The sequence below is a fragment of the Peromyscus californicus genome, unplaced genomic scaffold (assembly GCF_007827085.1).
Source record: "Peromyscus californicus insignis strain IS unplaced genomic scaffold, ASM782708v3 Scaffold_15__1_contigs__length_86483966, whole genome shotgun sequence".
Lineage (NCBI taxonomy): Eukaryota > Metazoa > Chordata > Mammalia > Rodentia > Cricetidae > Peromyscus > Peromyscus californicus.
In genome coordinates this window covers 34688368-34708999 of record NW_026294447.1, presented here as the reverse complement: position 1 = coordinate 34708999, position 20632 = coordinate 34688368, and the positions used below count along the sequence as shown (strand labels likewise).

The following is a 20632-nucleotide window of genomic DNA, read 5'->3' as shown; positions in this document are numbered from 1 at the left end:
ATCCATTTTTCTGCTAGGCTAAGGGAATCCACATGAGAATTAAAGGTGATCTATGCTATAATTTAACGTGTAAATAGACAAAACCCATAAATCTAAGTGTCATGACAGAGAGGTTATGTGAGCATCACATGAGCAGTGATGGTACACAGCCCCTTGTGACCGCTGCGTGCCTTTACATACATGTCTAGCCACATTAGCAGGTGGAGTTGCGAACATTTAAAAACATTTCCTTCATCCTTTTACTTTGTTTTTCTCTCTCTGCTTAACCCCTATGTAAAATGACTTGAGTTTCCTAGGGAACTGAGGGAGTTGCCTACCCCCACCCCTGCCTAATATTTCTGAGACTTTGTAATGGCTCCCATTCTTCTCCTGCATCATTGAAAAGTGTCCGGTGTTGTCAGCAACCATTCTGCCTCATCCCTCAGCAACTACGATTTTTCTCTTCCATAAACTTACCTATTGGATGTAGTCGCTCCTCATACTCCTCCAGAGTTGTTTTAATTAGAGGCTCAGAAGCTGAATAGATTTCTGAAAACACCTACCCATTAAAGAGATGATAAAGTAAAGGACATGGAGAAAGGAGAGTCCCTGAGAGTGGACAATCAGTGTCAGTAGACAGTTGCCATTAGTCTTTGACTCCATGAATAGCTTCTCTCTGTGATAGATTGTTCCGTGCTCACACAGCAACATCAGCACTTCCTGACCCAGCACTGTGAATGGCAGGATGCATGTGTGTGATAAACTGTGTGCATTTGTTCTTATGATTAACAATCCTCTTCAGACTGCCCTGCCACACTTACATCAATTTTTAAAGGAGTTGCTATAAATAAGAAGCCGATTATCACTCTCATCAAATTACATTTCCATGGTGCATAGTCACTTTGGTCTTGAAAATAATAAAGATGTACTCTGTACTTTCTTTCTCAGTATTTGTGAATATGTGCAATTTTTTTGTATGATGGTAGTGGTATGCATGTTTGTGCACATATCTTTGTGTGTATTTGGGCACGTGTGTGTCTGTAAGGGTGCTAATCAAAATGCAAAATGGAAGGAAAAGTATAGAGCAATAAATGCCAGAAATATTGAGGCTAAAATCTAAGAGTGGCAAAACTGGTAATATCAAAGCAAATATAGATATTTTGTCACAGATACCTTTTTCAACAGTGCAACATCATGCAGGTCCTATTTCATGCCATGCTTTGTGAAGCCCATCAGAATTCAAAAGAAAACAACATGGCAGTGTTGACTTGAGAAAATGAATTATCCACTTGCCAGAAGAGAGGAGTGGGGCTTATCTCTCTAACACTAGAGGACAACAAAACAAAACAAAACAAAAAACTTGTCTTAATAGCTCTGTTTTATTTTTCTTCAGCTTTCTGTGAAACTCAAAATCTATTCTCTAAAAATCAGAAGAATTTTATCTTATTTTTCTTCTCTAATATAGAAAATTATATACATTTCTGTAGAAGTTGCAACTTTCACCTCATAAATTAGGAAAATCCCAAGATATATCATAATCCTTCTTTGACTCTCCCCCCAGTTCTCTCTTCTCTTCCTGTCTGTCTTTTATAGCTGTGATTAAAAAGGCATTTTACTGATTACTATATGCATTCGCTACTATATTTAATATGTTTGGCAGATTATTCTCAGTAGAAATAATGCAAATTAAAATTAAATTTAAATTGCATTTAAAATATTTTATTATAATTATTTTTATGTGGGATGTGTTTTGCATAAGTGGATGTCTATGTTCCATGTATGTGCCTGATGCCTGTGGAGACAAGGACACCATGTCAGATCACCTGGAACTGGAGTTATGTGTGGGTCTGGAGACCAGAACATGGTCCTCTGCAGGAGCTGCAAGTGCTCTTAACTGCTGAGCCTCACACCCCCCTCCATCCTTTCATTTTTTATTATTTATCTATCTGTCTATCTATCTATCCATCTATCTATCTATTTATATATAAAGATGAGGCTACATTGATTCTTTTTGACATTTAATTTAGAAGATCTTAATGAAGCTAGACTTGCCCGTCTGTATCTAAAATAAAACTTGCCTTTGTGGGAAGCAAGGAGTATGAACTCAGGAAAAATGCTTTCGTCTGCTAAGTCTGAAAAGTCAATTGCACAGATAAAACAAAAACCAAAAACCAAAGAACCAAAAACCTAGAAATAAAGAATTAGAGGTCACAGTTTTTGAAAGAGTGCAGGAGAGGGAGGACCTTGGAGGGCGTGGGAGTAGGAAAGGGAAGGAGAAATGATGCAGCTATAGTATAATCTCGGAAAACAGTAAAATTATTCTATAGAAGTGAATCACAATAGATAAAGAGAAATCGAAGCAGGAGAAAGAGATTTAGACTTCTAACTCCTACCTTTCCTGGGTGAGAAGCAGCCCTGCAAAATAAAGGTGAGACACACAGCAACCACAGATAAAGAAGTTAGAACATAGAATGGAATGTGGAGAAGAATCAATCCTCCCATAATTACAAAAATACTTTAAAAAATGTTTTAGAGGTGTTTATTATGCAAATGTCTGATAATTCTCAATCTTCACACACTTATGTACAATCTCTTTGTTACCTTTATTTACTGTGAATTATTTGGTATATTTGTCCACTTTGCTAGTCAGAATCCCACACCAAGATTCATCCTTAGAGACTTCAAATTAGTGTATAGGCAACAAGACTTTGTAGCTTTCTCTTCTCTTAAAAGTCAACTTACATAGTTTAAGGTAAGTCGCTAACATTCACAAAGTCAATAGTTCTTCTCCACTGAACATATTTTTAAATTGCATGGCCAAGAATTAGGTTTATATAGCATGATACATCTATATTAACCATACAAATTAAAAATGAAGAAGAAATATTGGAAGAAAAATTCACAAGTGTCCTATGTAAAGCTTGTAGATTTAACAAAGTTAAAAAATATAAGCCATGATAGTATCTATATTGTCCATACAATATTTAATTTTTTAGTTTTTTATTAGGTTCTGTTAAGTGTACAAAATATGGGACATCATTATGACATTCCATACATAAATATGGAGCACTTCAATCATACACATTTCCTCCATTACTCTTATTTCTTCTCTGCCTCTCCATTTTCCCTTTCTCCTTCCCTTTCTGTATGCCCAGTAACCATCTATCCATCCCCTCCCTGATAAAACAGTATTTAAGTACTACAACAATATAACAGTGTTTAAACCACATAGTACAAAGGACTTTCTAGTTACTGTATTAAAGCACACACATTCTGCCCACCATCTTTTAACATCCAAGAATGTGAGAAACAGAGGAAGCCGTGTTCTGCTTGGAAGATGTAGTAATAGAGAGATGTGAAAGGGACCCAAGGGAAGGCTGTCAGAGTCTTTCCATGACATCCCCTGCTCCCTAGATGCTGTTAGATTCCTACTTTGAATTCCCTAATTGATCCCTAGATTCAACTAAAGTTAAAGCTGTGATGGCATATTTTCCCCAACACCTTACCAACAGTGTATACGTGTATTAACCAAAGAAAAGCACAAAAGGGCCTCCCACGCTTACTGGGGTCATCATGGGGGTTAGGTTGAAACTCGTCCCCAAGGGTCGGTCTTCTTTCCTTGCTCATCTTACCCCTGACACTAATGGTTTTTAGCTGTGTTTCTTCTACTCCCTAGCTTCCTTACATTCTGCTTTCCAGTGATTTTTTTTTCTTTTTGTCTTGGCACATCTTTCTCAGACTCTTCACTTTTGAAGCATGTCTTGCACACCATAGTCTTAGAATCCAGCCTCGTTCCCGCTTTTCTAACTCTATTTATCTTGGCCTCAGTTTGACCATTTAACTTAGCAGTTCCATGTTTTTCAATGTGTCACAAGCAAATCACGAACACTTTAACTTGGGATGACAGGCCTGCCTGTGGGTCCAGAGCTTCTTAGCTATGACTTCTCTCTGTTCCCTCCCCACTGCTTGATGGTATTCAGTTTTCCTGTCATCACGCTTTCCATGTGTCCATCTACTTCCCTTTTAAGGACTGTTTGTTTGTTTTTTTTTTTTTTTTTTTTTGGTTTTTCGAGACAGGGTTTCTCTGTGTAGCTTTGCGCCTTTCCTGGGACTCACTTGGTAGCCCAGGCTGGCCTCGAACTCACAGAGATCCGCCTGGCTCTGCCTCCCGAGTGCTGGGATTAAAGGCATGCGCCACCACCGCCCGGCGAGGACTGTTTGTTTTTTTTTTTTTTTTGGTTTTTCGAGACAGGGTTTCTCTGTGTAGCTTTGCGCCTTTCCTGGTACTCGCTTTGGAGACCAGGCTGGCCTCGAACTCACAGAGATCCGCCTGGCTCTGCCTCCCGAGTGCTGGGATTAAAGGCGTGCGCCACCACCGCCCGGCGAGGACTGTTTGTTTTATAGACGTCTTTTTAGCATTTGCAACATGCCAGTTCACTCAGGATAATTGTTTTGAACCTTCCACGGAAGTATATCCTCATGCCTCTAGACTCAAGTCCTCAACAAGAGCATCAATAAGAACAGAAATGGCATTTGTGGAAAACTTTATACCAAACACTACAACCAGCTCCTCATAAGCACCATCTGATCTAATCTTTATGTCATTCTCCAGATACATATCACATTCTTACTCAGCTCTGTGCAGATTGACATTGTGTTCCATTTTCTATCGGGAAACTAAGCTTATTTAAAGTTGCTAAAGATGAGATTGTGATTTATTTGTCTCTGAACTTTGCAGTACAAAGAATTCAATGCCAGACACTACATTGATATCAGAAAACAATACAATAAATGATTTAATGATGTGGTAAATCAATGGCAAGTGCTCGCCTGAGAATTCAGATTTGGAAGACATCTGAACTGATTACCATTTGGATCACGGATGTTGATTCAATTGATCATTTTAAGGTCAAGTCCAGTCCATTGTATGCAGTTCCTTTCACACCTGTATTCAGTTTAAAAAGCATTGCAGTGATGTTTAAATGTGTTTCCATCTTCATATTTGACATTATGCTTCATTACTCTTTTTTTTTCAAAACTTTATTACATGTTATAAATTCAATATGGTCATGAAAGATGAAAATTGAAAAAAAATCAAAACTTTAACATTTACATAGGCAAATGACCTAAAAATCTGGTGATAGTAATATGGATCAGGAAGATCTGATAAAAGTAACATATAAGCTGTGCATGTAGACAACTTATAAATGAAATTTAAATTGAGAGAAGTAAAATATAGGTAAATTTTATACTTGTTTGTTATTCCTCCTTTAAATAGTCTGCAAGGAAGAGCCCATTATTTGAACTGCCAAATTATTATAACCATTGTATAAGACATATGTATTATTAGACATACATATTATTTTTCAGTTTTTAACATTTATCTAAATGTATATCAGTTTAGCTTCTTGGTGTTTTTTTTATTTTATTGAGATCTCTCCACATACATGTTTTTGCTTGTCATATATCTAGAAGTAAACTTAAAATGTAACCTTTCTATATCATAGGCAATTGCAAATATATATTTTTCAAACTATTATTTGTTGTTGACATGATACTGAACTTAGTTTTAAAACTGTGGTAGAGTATGAAGTTAATAGACTATACACATGCACCTACTGGAAATTGTAAAGATTCATTTTTTAATTTATTTAATTTTATTTTATGTGCATTGGTATGAAGGTGTCAGATCTGGAACTGGAGTTACAAACAGTTGTGAGCTGCCATGTGGGTGCTGGGAATTGAACTCGGGTCTTCTGGAAGAGCAGCCAGTGCTCTTAACCTCTTTGCCTTCCTTCTCTCCAGCCCAAATATTCATTTTGAAAAATGTCTTAATGAAATATTCTATAGGATAGATCTAACTCCTAGGTTCAGTTGAACCATTTAGCTACATGGGATATTCTTTTTCAGCTCATATGGAGAACACAGAAACATTAATCACTGTCTTAACTTCCTGATGCTGTGATAAAATAGTCCAACAAAAGCAAGATTCCAAAGTCCTTATCTCTATTTTGTGCAATTCAGCATGTACAACAGGGAGTCTAAATGTGCTCCTCACAGTTCATCACAATTTACTGCTGCACAAGTAGTGTTCGTGGTTTCTTACTGTTATCATAAAAGAAGTCACAAATCCTAGATCCCACAGGTCAACTTTTCTTCCAGTTGAACCTTGTGTTGATAGAATTTAAACCATACTTGCTTAGAGAAAAGTGGATATTGATTAGATTTTAATGATTGGGAGCAGAGTGCTAGAGAGACCAGTTAACGTATCAGGATTCCACAATACCCAGAGGAGATAGTAAAGTCATGTAATCTGATCCCTAAAGTACCCACAAAGAGTAGTCCAACTGAAATCATTTGGGTTTATATTCATTTTCTTTTAAGAAAAACTATAGTGTATTAAAATGCCCAAATTTACTGTAATTACTTCATTTGAATACTTCCATATTGTGTTACTATTCCAGTGTTTATTGCAGAGGAAAAAAATAAATTTAAATATGAACAAATAGTGGTACCCTCAACCTTATTTATGTGGAAAACTAATCTACAGGACTGTTTGCATTGTTGTAATACAGCAGAATTTTGTATAGCCAGTAAATGAATATTTTATTGAATTTTGTCAACTAAGAATAGTCAACTTGATAATTGTCAGTGATAATCACTGACAGCAAATTGGCCTTGTTTTATTTATGACCTGTGTGATCAGAAATATTCTTTGTAATTCAATGTTAGGTTAAAAGTAGACAGAAATAGATAATAACCTAGATAAAATTTGATGGTTAAACAACTAAAATGTGTTCAGGAGAAGTAAATTTTAAAACAATTCTAAATGAGAATCTTACATATGCTTAAATCCATTCTTTAAAAGAGAAGGAAGAAAGTATTGAATGGAGGCTGAGACCTGGTAGAATGATCTACAATCATGTTGGGGAGTGTTTCAATTCCTAAAAATGTCTCCCAGCCCCTGACTTCATTTTACCTGAACTCCCAGAACAGATACTCGATAGATAGTGACATCATATCTTAAGAGGTTAAGCGACTTAAGTCAATAATACCCTTGATTCCTGGCAGAACTGGGGCCAGAATCTTTGATCCAATGACACTTTTCACTTTGAGCTGCCAACATATGTAAAATACTTAAATATATAAGTCAATATACAATGGCTTTCCAGAGTAGATACATAAAATGCATTCTGCATCTTCATTGTGGAGGCCAAAGGATATAAATATAGGACACAGGAATGGCAGCTCTTTGAACAAGGGAGACCAGAACACTCTCATACCGCATTCAAAGGGGAGTTGGCACAGGCTAGATGTTCAGGGGAGCCAACTGTAAGAACAACACTGGTTATACTCTGGCATTTTCTCTAACACCATATATTAGGAACTTCTTTAGCATCGAATCATTTCTCTACTTTATTTTTTTAGTTTTTCTCATTGTGTCCTAATGTATTAAGAGGATATAAATTGTTTTTATTCCTTTAATACATATATTTCTAAAATTCATTCTCCTGCCTAGATGTTATTTTCATAGGATAAAATTTCAGGACATATTTGTTCATTGTGGAATGTGCAAAGGCACAATTAGACGGTGGTCCTTTGCCATTTTCATTTGATACTCAGTAAACAAAAAGATTGAATTATAGATATAAGCAAGTATCTCAAATGAAATACACTTAGAAACTTCATGCTTTGCAAAATAATTTTCATCCTGTTATAATCTACTCTGTGCTCCATTTATTCCTTTATATTATTATTGAAAATGAACATAATTGAAAGCTTTTAAAATTTCATTCACCCAAAGTTAATATAATTCCAACAAAAAAATAACCCACTTCATTAAAATGAATATATTAACATGATAGGCAAAAAGCTCCGATACACATTATATTAGCAAATGATGTTATTTTGCCATGTAGTGGGAAGCAAGATGAATGATCTGGAGACATTAAAGCATATCAGATCTTCCCTAGTGTAATCACTTTCCTACACGTCCTGTTTTACCATACACACATAGAGGGGAACAGTCTATAATTATATTATGATAGCAACATGTTTTCCCATGTCTTGTATGGGTGTGCATGTGTTTGTATATGAGTGTTCACACATGTGGGTTCATGGTGTGGGTCTATGCCAATAGAGGCCACAGTTTGATGTTGGGAGTCTTTCTGGATCATTCTCCATCATAATCATTGAGGCAAGATCTCTCCATTAAACCCAAAACTTTCCCATGTAGCTAATCTGGATAGCCAGTTTGCTCACTTCATACCCTATCTTTGCCTTACAAGGATTAAAATTACAGGTGGACTGTCTCACCCACTCAGAATTCACTTAGGTTGTGGGAATCTGAACTCCAGTCTTAATTCTTGCAAGGCAAGTGTTTTAACCCTAAGCCTTTAATAGTATTTTCTAAATTATATTTTTAATATTATAATATATTTACATCTCTTCTCCCTTTCCTTTCCTCGCTCCAAACACTCCCATATACTCCTCCTATCTATCTTTCAAATCATGGCCTCATATTTTCATTAATTAGTGTTACATCTATGTATGTACATGTATATGTATTCTTTTTTTTTTTTTTTCTGAGCTTAAATGATCTGTTTACTGATGAGGAAATAACAATAGACATTTCACAGAGCTGTGACAAAAATATGTAAACTCCCTAGCGTCGTATCCACTCCACAGTGAAAAACAGAGAGACATAGGTAGTCAGTCCTCTCTCTCAGCCAGAGCAGATGGGTGGGAACTCAGGTACCTGGATACACTGCTGGCCACATGTCCTTCAAGTCAGCGCTGATCTTACAGAGGATGGAGTTCAAGACTCCCACAGCATCTCCTCCAGTGCTTGGCTTCCTACATAAGAGGAAGGGATGGGTATTGCCTGAAAATTATCCCCATTCCATTCTTCATCCTGAGAGATGAGGCCACAACTGGAATCCTTTGGAGTGATGATTTTTATCTTCCCTTCTATATACTCTGCTCTGTCCATGTAATGTTACCTGTATGTATGTTTTGGGGGATGACCACTTAATATTGGATGACAAATTTGTATGTTCTTTCCTGGGGGAGACTATTTCTACCACGCTTAGCACGCCTTAGTTACTGTAGTGCTTTGTGTAGGATTAAGGTCTTGTGAGCCCCCTTTTCTATTATAGATAGTAATTCTTACTACTCTGTAATCTTTCATTCCTTACTTCTCAGGATAGCTGTACATCTTCATTAGTCCTGCATCTTCATTAAGTAATCCATGGTGTAGTCACAACTAACAGTATACCCAACCACTTCAATATATACTACAGTAGCTCTTATGTTGACTGAAGTACACAAAGAGCACTTTGCAACTAACAGATACATTTCTGCTACCTCCAATACCAGACTCATCAAATCTCAGCAAACATTGATGGATATAAGCTTTTAAAAAAAAGGAAGAAAGAAAGAGAATAAAAGAGAGAAGAAACCCTCAACTGTCAGCCAGTTAGTTACAACTTCATGAAAAATTATATGGTAGTAATCATTTGTTCTTGTATTTCATTCTTTTTTATTTTCTTCTGGGAATACCAGAGATTGAACATGTTAGGCAGACTGTCTATCACTGAGCTCAACCCCAAGCCCTGACTTTCTTTCCCCCAAGCATTAGTACTAGACACTAATAGCTTTAAGTAATAAACATGGTTTTCTTATGGAGGCATCTCTATACTATTACATCCTTACTGAAACCTCTGACCTTGGAGTGCAAGGTCATCATATTCTTGGTCCCACATGATACAAATCCTCATGGAATTCCTCACTGGCTCTAGTTTGTTATTTCAACGCTGTTACTGGTTTGTCAGTTCCAAAACAGGAGGCTTTGTAAGGAAAATGTTCTTTTCCTAAAGTTTATTGGTATGCATATAAATTTTTAAAGGCAAATAATGGCACTTGGAAAGAGCATTGCCTAAATTATTTCCCAGAAGGCTTATTTAAGTCTCTAGCCTGTTCCAGGTCACATAGCAGTCTGTTGCAGTATTCTTCGAGGATAAAGCAGATTTTTTTCTTTACATCTATAAAGCTCAATAGAGAAGACTTGGTTCTTATTTTCTGCCACATAAATATTGTTTAAAGATAAGTTTACCTCTTCCCTTTTAAGAAAGAAAGAAACATTCTAATCAATGGCATTTTTTAGCTTGAAATTTATTTTTAAAGTAGGTTTGTCTTTTCCAGTTCTCATGAGTAATCCTCTAAACAAGTTATTTGTGTGGTGGGAAGGGGCTTGGACCTGCTTAGGCTCAGTGTACTGGGCTCTGCTGACTCCCCATGGGAAACCTCGATTTAGGGGATGTGGGGACGTGGGGTGGCTTGGGAAAGAGGGCTGGGGGGTGGAAGGAGGGAGGAGGGGGGAATCTGTGGATAGTATGTAGAGTGAGTAGAAAATTGCCGGGCAGTGGTGGCGCACGCCTTTAATCCCAGCACTCGGGAGGCAGAGCCAGGCGGATCTCTGTGAGTTCGAGGCCAGCCTGGGCTACCAAGTGAGTCCCAGGAAAGGCGCAAAGCTACACAGAGAAACCCTGTCTCGAAAAACCAAAAAAACAAAAAAACAAAAAAAAAAAAAAGAAAATTTCTTAATAAAGAAAAATGAAAGAAAAAAATAATAATTGGCTTCTGTACACATCCCTAGTAATGGGTACAATTAATGGGTACTTCCATTTTTTTCAGTATTTAATTTGTACTAGTTCAAGTCCACAATATATTAATAATTGACTGTATTCAAATTGACAGTTTATATTCAAATTGTAGTGTTCTTGATTTCTTACATTGTACCTAATTCAGAGTTTTAATTAACCATTTCACAAAATAATTCTAGTTTAGTTTGGTTTAAGAAATGGAGATAGGGCATTATTTAAAATTTAGCTCTTCTCACTATTAATACTTAAATATCCTGAAAACTCTATGAGAGGAAATGCATTTCAACTTGTTGAATCAAGACACCTGAGGTTTACTGACCATGATAGACATTGCAAAGTTGAGCACTACTTGAGGATAAAAATATATCAGTAAAATATGATTTTTAAATATTTATTTTGTCATTTATTAATTTATTTTGTGATGAGATCTCACGATATAGTCCTTGTTATGCTGGTACTGTCTACGTAGACCAGACTGGCTTTGAACTCACAGAGATCTATCTGCCTGTTTCTACTTCCTGAGTACTGGGATTAAAGGTATGTACCTCCAAACCTGGCTGGGAAATACTTAGTAATCATGCATTTTCAGTGGTTTAGCAGAGGTAAATCAAAATAAATATTTGGATTTACCTATTTCCCAGGAATAACTTTCTCATTGGTGACTATTTTATAGGATTGGGTCAAGTAGTGATTCTCAATAACCAGACTGAAAGCACAGATGATGCAATTTGGAGAAATTCTGCCAGAAACCATTCATTTATTTAATTATACAATGTTCTTACTTTTATCCACAGAATTGAATAGTGTAAAATAGTTTAAAAGAGGCCATGTGTATTTTATAAGCACCTAGTCAATATATAAAGAAAACCATAAACAAATCAACTTCCATCCCAGCACTCAGCAGCAAGTATATCTACATATATATTTGAAAAATAGTTAAATAAATGTATGGTCTTAAAAAATAAAATGAGATCACATCACACGCAACTTTACTCAGAAAACTGAAGTATCAAGAATACTTTTTGCTTGGTGTGGTGGTATATGCCCTTAATCTCTGCACTCGGAAGGCTGAAGCAGGTGAATCTCTGAGTTCAAGGCCAGCCTGGTCTACATAGTGAGTTCCAGGACAGCCAGAGGTACATAGAGAGACCCTGTCTCAACAAACAAATAAACAAACAAACAATAATGCTTTCCAATTCAGTCTGATGCCAGCATTACTCTAGGAGAAAAACAGACATTAGCAAAGTCTAAAAGTTAAACACAACTACAGATCTTCATGAATGCAGGCATGGAAATCCTAAACAAAACTATATAGAAACTGACTGGGTCAATATATGAAAATAATAGTCTGTTATGATACAGTGATTAGCTGTAGAACACAAAGTTGATTTAATACTAAATATCATGCAATCTAATTCACTGTATTAAGAAACTAAAAAATTACGATACACATCTTCCAATAAATCATTGAGAGCTTTTGTGTTTTTTAAGAGGGAACTGGGGGCTCAGAACACTAATCATAGAAAGAAATTTGACCATCTTCATAAAACTTGATACCACAAACCTAAGATCGGCATCATGTTCTATAACAAAAGACCAGATATTATCCTTATAAGATGGAACACAGCAAGGATGTTTTCCCTTGGTGCATCTCCACATCAGCATACCAGATGATCTGAACAGTAAAGCAAGAAAAAGAAATGAATAAGATCAGCGTTGGAAAGAAATGAATCAAATTATCTAACTTTATCCACGGGAGATGGGATCATCTAAAGAAAAATCTAATCTACAAAGATATTAAAACTAATAAGTGAATTTTGAAGGAATACAAGATAAAAGATCACTTTACAAAAATTAGTTGTAATTCAATATATGAACATAGACTAGTTGAAATTAGAAAATAACAGTATTCAATCACATTTAAAATATGATGCTATGAGACTAAATAGAGAAAATGTGAGGACTCACACATGACTGTTATAAAATTTAGCTGAAATTAAGAGTATGTGGTATTAAAATATAAAATGATTCAACACAGTTAAGCAATATACATTCCAAAAGCAGACAAAAGATTTCATACACTTTATTACAAGGAAATCATAAATGTTTGAGGATATAGATATCTTTGATTTAAACATCACACAGGATGTACACATATTAAAACATCGTATGGTACTCCTTTTAGAATGTGCTATAGTCACAATTTTATTTATCAGGAAAAAATAAAAATTAAATTCTTAATTTGATCTACAGATTTTTAATAAATAGATTTGAAAATCCATAACTTGGAGAGTAAGAATTTCATAAAAGCTGATCCTCCTGTTCTGAAATTTTTATCAAAATATGAAGGAACAAAAGCCAGAACAAATTTGAAAATGAAACAAGATCATTAACACGGGCTGGTCTATCAGCTTACTACAGAGGTAGACACATAGTATTTACATGTAATTGTGCAGTACAGTGGGATGATGTGATTCTTGAGTGTGTCAATCAGAATCTTAAGTTACAAAAAAGAACAAACTAACAGAATGTGACACTAGTATTTGGAAAGACTGAACATTTAATAGGGCAGATGAGACTCTCACATACATAAACAACTATCTTTTAAGATGTCAAAGAAATTTGCCTTAAATAGCTTTTTAAATAAATTGTACCTTGACAATTGCCTTTCCATATACTTAAAAGTGATTTTGGAACAAACCCTTGAACTATATACAAAAGTAAAATAAAATCAGTATTTTACTTCATTAGTTTTAGATTGTCTGGAGGTAATCTGTTGAGTACCTTTCTGGTTTTGAGACAGGGTCTCTCACTGGCTTGGTACTTGCCAAGTAGTCTAGAGAAGCCTGCCAGTGAGTGCCAGGGTCAGCCAGTCACCACCTTCCCAGCTGCAGGAGTCCCATCACCTACCGCTCATACCTGGTAGTTTTTACATAGGTTCTGGACATTAAACTCAAGACCTGAACAGATATTCTGATGGAACCATCTCTTGACCCCTAGTTTTGATGAAGTTGAATTTGCCATTTCTTTCTTTTATAGGATGATTTGGACATTTTATCTAAAAAAATCCAAAATCTCAAGTTTTTTTTTCTACAAGTTGTATAGTTTCATATTTTGTTAACAACACCCCATTAGACGCAATCCATAAAGAAAAGATAAACTAAACAATGTTGGAAAATGCCCACAAACTTCAATTCTTTGAAACAAACAAACAAATTTAAAATAAGCTTCTGAGTGAGAAAATATTCAAAAATAGAAATATACAGGTTATTTCAAAGCTCAATGATAAGAAAGCAATATCCATATAAATATTTCACTAAACACTGTGTGGATATCAAGAGAAAGCAATTAAAACTACAACCTAATAGCACTACACACACATTAGAATAGCTATGCTGTACACGCTGGTCGTGCCAAGTGCTGGAAGTTGTGAGTGGTAGAGTTCACCTGCTCTGTGACTAACAAATAAATAGTTGTATTTTTAAAACATTTTATATTTACTTACCTTTATGAAGTAACCATTTCACATCTAGATTTTTGTTTTAGTTAAGAAATCCTTATAAGTAAAAATAAGAAATAATAGTTGATCCCATTTATTATTCTGGAACACAACAACTACATGGTGGCAAACATATTATTTCCATTTTTCGCAAGAGATAGGGTAGAAGGTAGTGGACATGGTTCTATGCCTTACACACACACACACACACACACACACACACACACACACACACACACACACACACACTATTCCACTGGTACTTGCTATGAAAGTGTCTTCAATGTCTTTTCCATCACAACTGCTAGGAATAGTTTCCTAAGAAAATTATTATGTGACCTAGATAGCCAAAATACTACATTTTTTACCACTGCAATTCAGTACCCTATCTAGGGTAGGTACTAGTATTGAATATTCTATTATAGGTTATCTTAGAATATTGCATTATTTTGAGGAAAAGGTTATGTTTTGTGTACTTTTTAGTGTTATTTGTTCATCTGACAACTACAGGAACACTTGGTTTTCATATTGAGTAGTATTTGGCCCTGCAATGTATTGTTTACATTCTGATGTATAAATGCACCCCCCCTTTTTTTGTACAGACACACCCTGAATGAGTTAGTCTTTCAGACCCTTTAGTAACTCAGGTTTCAGTCACGTGTGGTTTGTTCTCTTATGTTTCTAATATTTATTTCATCTTGGTTGTTTTAGTGACCAAACTGTTTATTAGGCTCAATTTCTCTTTTCTTCCTGTTGTGTGGTTTTAACTGCTCATTTATTAACACTTACTTTTATAGAACTCAATTTCCTTTTAAGATATGCTACTATATAAATCACTAATAAAAATTCCTTCTGTTTCTGGAGTTATGCTTTTTTACTCAGCTGAATTTATTGCCAACATTTGCATATTACGTTCTGTTCCTTCCTTGTAAAACCATTGTTTGTAATTTTTCCCAATCTGGGTGCATAACTGATGTGATTTTTGTTTTCTCTTTTCCCGACTTGGCAGCTCAAAAAGACAATTCTTTGTTATGACACACAGCATTTACTTCCACTGTTTGGAGTCAAATAATTGAAAGTACACTCACAACGTGGATTGACCAATTTCTATTTCAATCTCACTTAAAATATCTGGAAAGGCTAACCAATTTTCTTTAGAATTCACAATAAAATATGTATTCCATTCTCAGTTGTAACATTAACTGTGCCCAGTGTAATAGCTGAAAAAGCATCTGGCCTTTAAATATTATTTTTCTTTCATTTGTTAGCCCTTGGAAGATTATCCATGAAAAGTCAAACACTAAAAATGCAGTTTCTTTGGGGAAACCAAGAAAAATGTAAGACTAAAAGTCGAAGAAATTGAGTCCCTTCCAAGATCCATTGCTAACTCATTTGTGATCTTAAGCAATTCACCTAACTGCCTTGTAATTAATGTTTGAACTTACAAATTGCAGAGTTCTAGATGATCTCAAAAACATTACTATGACTCTAATATTCTGTAAATACTAGCCATTGTTTTCAGAAGTTCAGTATCCCTCCTTTTAAAAACACTGTCATTTATACATCATGCTAAAATAGCTGATAACAACCTTTTCAGTAATGTAATTCACAGAACTCCTGCTCAAATTGTACTTTATTATGATATGCTCACAACTGCCTGGAGTCCAGACAAGAAGGGGTTTTCGTTGGAGCATGCTTTCAAGTCACACTTTCTGTACTTCATCTTCCTTGTGTGTTAGACATAGCTGTGCCTAAGTCACAGCATTGTGAGAGCTTAATATACCAGGAATAAAGTAGGCATCCCATAAATGGAAACCATAAATTTTTGTATAACTTTATAGATCTAATATCTTAGCTATTTTTTAATGAATGTAATTGCAATTGTTTTCAGGAAGAATAGCTAACTGCTATAAAGAGTAAGTCTCTTGGAGAAGTTTCTAGCAAACAGGCAGCCATACTGGGGTTCCAATCTAGGTACTTCACATTTGTCATCATCATTAAGTCTAATGAATATGAATCATCCTCATAAAACTCAGCCACCTACAAATGTGTACAGGAAGGAAAGGACTGTGACCTTGTTTGGTATATATCCCTGCTCAGCTTTCTTAAATCATCATCTTAAATAATTGTCAGGATGACCAAAAATTTAAGAAGGGATTTGATGCAAAGCAAAATAAGAGAAGGTGGTTGTCCTATTTTGATTTCTAAGCTGGCAGAGAAAAGAAAGTTATTAACATGTTCTCCCTACTTCCTTCACATGCACCACAGCTAATACTTAAAACATTTAAGTAATGGTGGATTTGTAACTATTTAATCATTCTTATGAGAATAAATTCTCCTTCTTGCAAATGCCTAAATCATATATTACAGAGCAAATAGCAGTGAAGCTTATCTAGACTTCATTTCTATTGAAAAATACGTATTTTCTTTTGAAACATTGGACTAAAAGCCAATAATCTTGTACTGTATTGGGCTACCATGACGTATCTGTAGTAACCTTTCTATACACTTGGCATTAACGACTCAAAGAAAAAGGAAATATGTGCACATTCTTGTATTTCGTGATTATAAAAATCAGGCTTCTGATGCATTAATCTTGAAACCTGCTGTATTAATATTTCAGTATAAAATGTACGTCACATATTTTTTTAGCTTTGGGTGCAATAGAGCATTGTCCTCCTAGCTCTTCATTTTATAGTTAAATAAAATTTAGAGCTGCTTCACCTTCAATTTTAAAAGACAGAAACTTTTGACTAGAGCTAGAAAACAAAGATGAAGCAACAAGGATCAGCATATATGCTAAAATGATTATTTTTATCTATATTCACTTCTGCATATCTGTTATTCTTTATTGTTTTATTGACAGTTGATCTAGTAAGTAGCAGACCATTTCCTTCTGTGAAGCTCAGGTCCCTCAAATTTCCCCTATGGAACAATTTGTATCTGAAGAACTCAACAGTATACAGGAAGTAGAGAACAAGGCTGCCTATGAATGTATAAATCCCCTTGCATACTTTTAACCACCTTGAAACCATAAAAATAACCCACCAATTAAAAGTGAAGAAGTGATGTCACACACATATTTAATTAGTGATGGTGCAGAGTGGATGGTTTCAGTTTATTGTTCAAAGCTGATAAAAAGAATCTTGCTCTACCTTCTGGGAAGTTTAATAAATAGTTTTTAATATTTTCATTTTGCAAAGAATGAGTACACTAAAAAGGAATTTTGCATTAGTGCCTTGTCTCCCATGGGCCGTTCGCACATTGTGACTCAAATTTAATGACTTCTACCTTACACATCTCTTGGTGAGTTTTAAAATACAGAACAGTTTAACATTGTTCAATGGAGTTTTAAGATTGCCATAAATTTATATAACAGTTTAATGAAACTTTTTTCAATGCATGTATTTGTATAACCATAGTATTTGTAAAATGCCTTCTGGATCTCATTCTTTCCTAATATTGGCTTGATACTTTTGCATCTCAATTGTACAGATCATTTCCTACACCTCATACTGCATTGCATTTCATTTTTCTTAGTAAGGGTTCCACCACCACCCCTTTAAAAAAAAAAGATTTTCTGTGACTTAGAGGGTTCTGTTAATATAACACCATTCCTTTTCTGGTTTCCATTTCTGGAAAGCTCCCACTTGTTTCATACTTTTCTTGTGACATTCAGTAGGATTTATTTAAAATAGTCAAATATCTAAAAAAAAGAATTTCTTGATGGAGAAGCAGTATGTATAAGATGCTAACATGTTACCCTCTTAGTTTGATTAATTTATGATACTGAGATCTGTCACCCCTAAAAAAGGCTCACTGTACATCCATTCCTTTAGAATGCAGTGTCAGCAGTAATCCTAATAAACATAAGTTTTATATTCTTTTGCATCTTGTAATAATAGAACAGTTCTAGTAAATGTGGATGTTGTTATTCGTGTTGTGTGATGTATTTCTTCGTTTCCACTCTGTGAGGTTATCACTCAGAATGTATACTTATATAAACTTATTTTCAGCAACAGCTAGGACAAGATGATGAAGAAAACTAAAACTCTGAAAGAAATGTAGCACGAGCAAAATGGGGAATGATTTTTTTTTCAGAGCTAGGTCTTGAGAGCTTGAACGTTCAATTCTGTGAGCTCTGGTCAAGTTCTAAAAACATTTCGACCTGGTTTCTGTAAATCCACAGACAGTTTTCTGGCATAGAATTCCTCCCACTAGCTTTCTGTCTTCCCATGATTCCCGAGGTGTTTGAAGATGCTGTCCCTTGTTGTTAGATTCCCTCAGTATTCGTGGGCATGAAACCAGATCTCAGATAACGACTTACTTCCCATAAGTTTATGGAGGAACCATGGGGTGTTCACCACTAACATGCCCTGTGTCAATCCATAAACACATCTTCAGCTCTTGTCCCATCTAGTCTGACAGTAATACTGGTTGAAGCCCATTCTGCATATAAACTGATACCCACTGAATAGCCTCTGAAATCTCAACCATTTTAGTTTTGGATACTTCTTCAGCATAGCAGAAAGCGAGTGGAAATACCAAAATGCTACCTAAGAGTATTCCTGTAAGAAAGGATTGGAGAAAGTTTTAGTGTAGTCAATGTATAAAATTTAGGCTTGGTATAAAACAGGAATATCTAGAAAGCTTGTAAAAGGCAATCACATGGGAACCCCTTTAAACTACTAATTAAGACTAATAATATCTCATTAGAATACAAGCCTTTGTCATTGGTTCTAACAGACATTGGCTTGGGAGCCTGCAGAAGAGGATTCAATAGAATAAAATGTAAGCAAGCAAATAGGAATAAGGTTTTGTTGCTTTAAATTAGTGTCTTTCTTGTTTCCCCAAGTCCTTTTCACAGATGGATAGTCCAGGTCGTCTAGCCCAGTCTGGAACAAGATCTTACTCCTATCATTTCAGAAACACACTTTTTTCTCTGTATCATATCTGATAAATATTGAAGTGGCTATTTCAAATCTGGAAGTTTTATATGTAATATGTTTAATTTTCAGGCTTTTCTGTTTCAAACTTGAATTTTTTTCAAGCCAATTATAGTTCAAGAAGTAGAAAAAGTCACAAAGGGCACCAGCAGTAACTTACTGAACTGTCTATTAATCTGTCCTTTAGTAAATGTTAGCTACTCTGTATTTGCTCTGAATTTTTGTCTCCATACATTTGAGTGTTTTGAGTCTGTGTGTGTGTGTGTGTGTGTGTGTGTGTGTGTGTGTGTGTGTGTGTGTGTGTTTATCATTTACTTTATGAACATCTGAACACTGTAAGAGTTAGCACAACAGCAAAGTTTGAGGATACAGTCTTTGCAGACCTGCCTCATTTATGACACCACAATGACGGACAGACACACCTCTATACCACTCAGAGATTTGGTGATTTATTAGAAAGACTCATAAAAATCCTTAAAAACTACTATATTTAAAGTTATAGAGCATTAAAAGGAAAATATATAGATTAAAGTCAGCCAAAGAAAGAGAGGCATGCAGTACAATTTGCTAGAGCCCCAAACTTGAGACCTCAGTTTCTCTTGCTATAGAATTAGGATGTGTTATCTTCCAACATTAATTGTAACAATAGGCATAGAGAGTGTCAATGAGGAAAACCTCTAGAGTCTATGTTTAGGGATTTCATTGAAGTTCCATTACATAAGCTATTGTTCCAGTTGAAGTCAGTCTTCTGATAGACTGATAGATTATCACCTGGAAGGTTTACCCTAAATCACTTGGTTAATCTTCTTTTGTGACTAACTCTTACCTTAAATCACATAGTTGATCTATCTGACATACCATATTCCAACCTAACTCAGTTTGGCCATCTCCTACTTGGAACAAAAAGGCTTTAAATTAAAATAAAGATACTATACACTATCCTGTAGATTCCCATCCAGAGGCTGAGAACAGAGGTGAAACCTCCCTTGAAAAAAGCTAGTTCATCTTCAGGGAGGTTTTTAAAGCAGGAAGATGAAAAGATATAAAGAACTGCATAGAAAAGACAGTTGGAAGGACTCTAATATAAGATGACATGGGAACAAAGCAGGAATTATGTAAAGTTTATATGGTGTTTTATTTTCAGTGATTTAAATGTACAAGATTTTGAATCAGTTATTCAGTATCATGCACTGAGAACCAAACAGAATAATGAAGGGACATGTTGGAATTCAAATGTTCATATAAAGGTTAGATAGCTTCTATTTTGGTTTTTGTAATTCCAATTTTTTGTGTGTAAGCAGGATATGCCATGTTTAATAAGTAAGTCTGTTTTAGGAAACTAGTGTGTTAATCATTGTAGTGCTATAGTAATAAACCATCGTGACCTTTTCTTTATAACCTGTTGACAACTTTTTCATCATAGCTTCATTCCTAGTGTATGGAATGGCTATCTTTGGTTAACATGTGAGCTGTTTTGTTTTTGTATGAGTATTCATAAGGAACTTAAAAGATAAAGGAAACTCTACATTAAATAATTGTAGCTA

At 35.2% G+C, this 20632-nt stretch overlaps 1 protein-coding gene across 1 annotated transcript in view; it reads left to right on the top strand.

The window, feature by feature from the left end:
* The window catches only part of Mdga2 (MAM domain containing glycosylphosphatidylinositol anchor 2), a 794049-nt gene that overhangs the window by 628687 nt on the left and 144730 nt on the right, over window positions 1-20632 (top strand).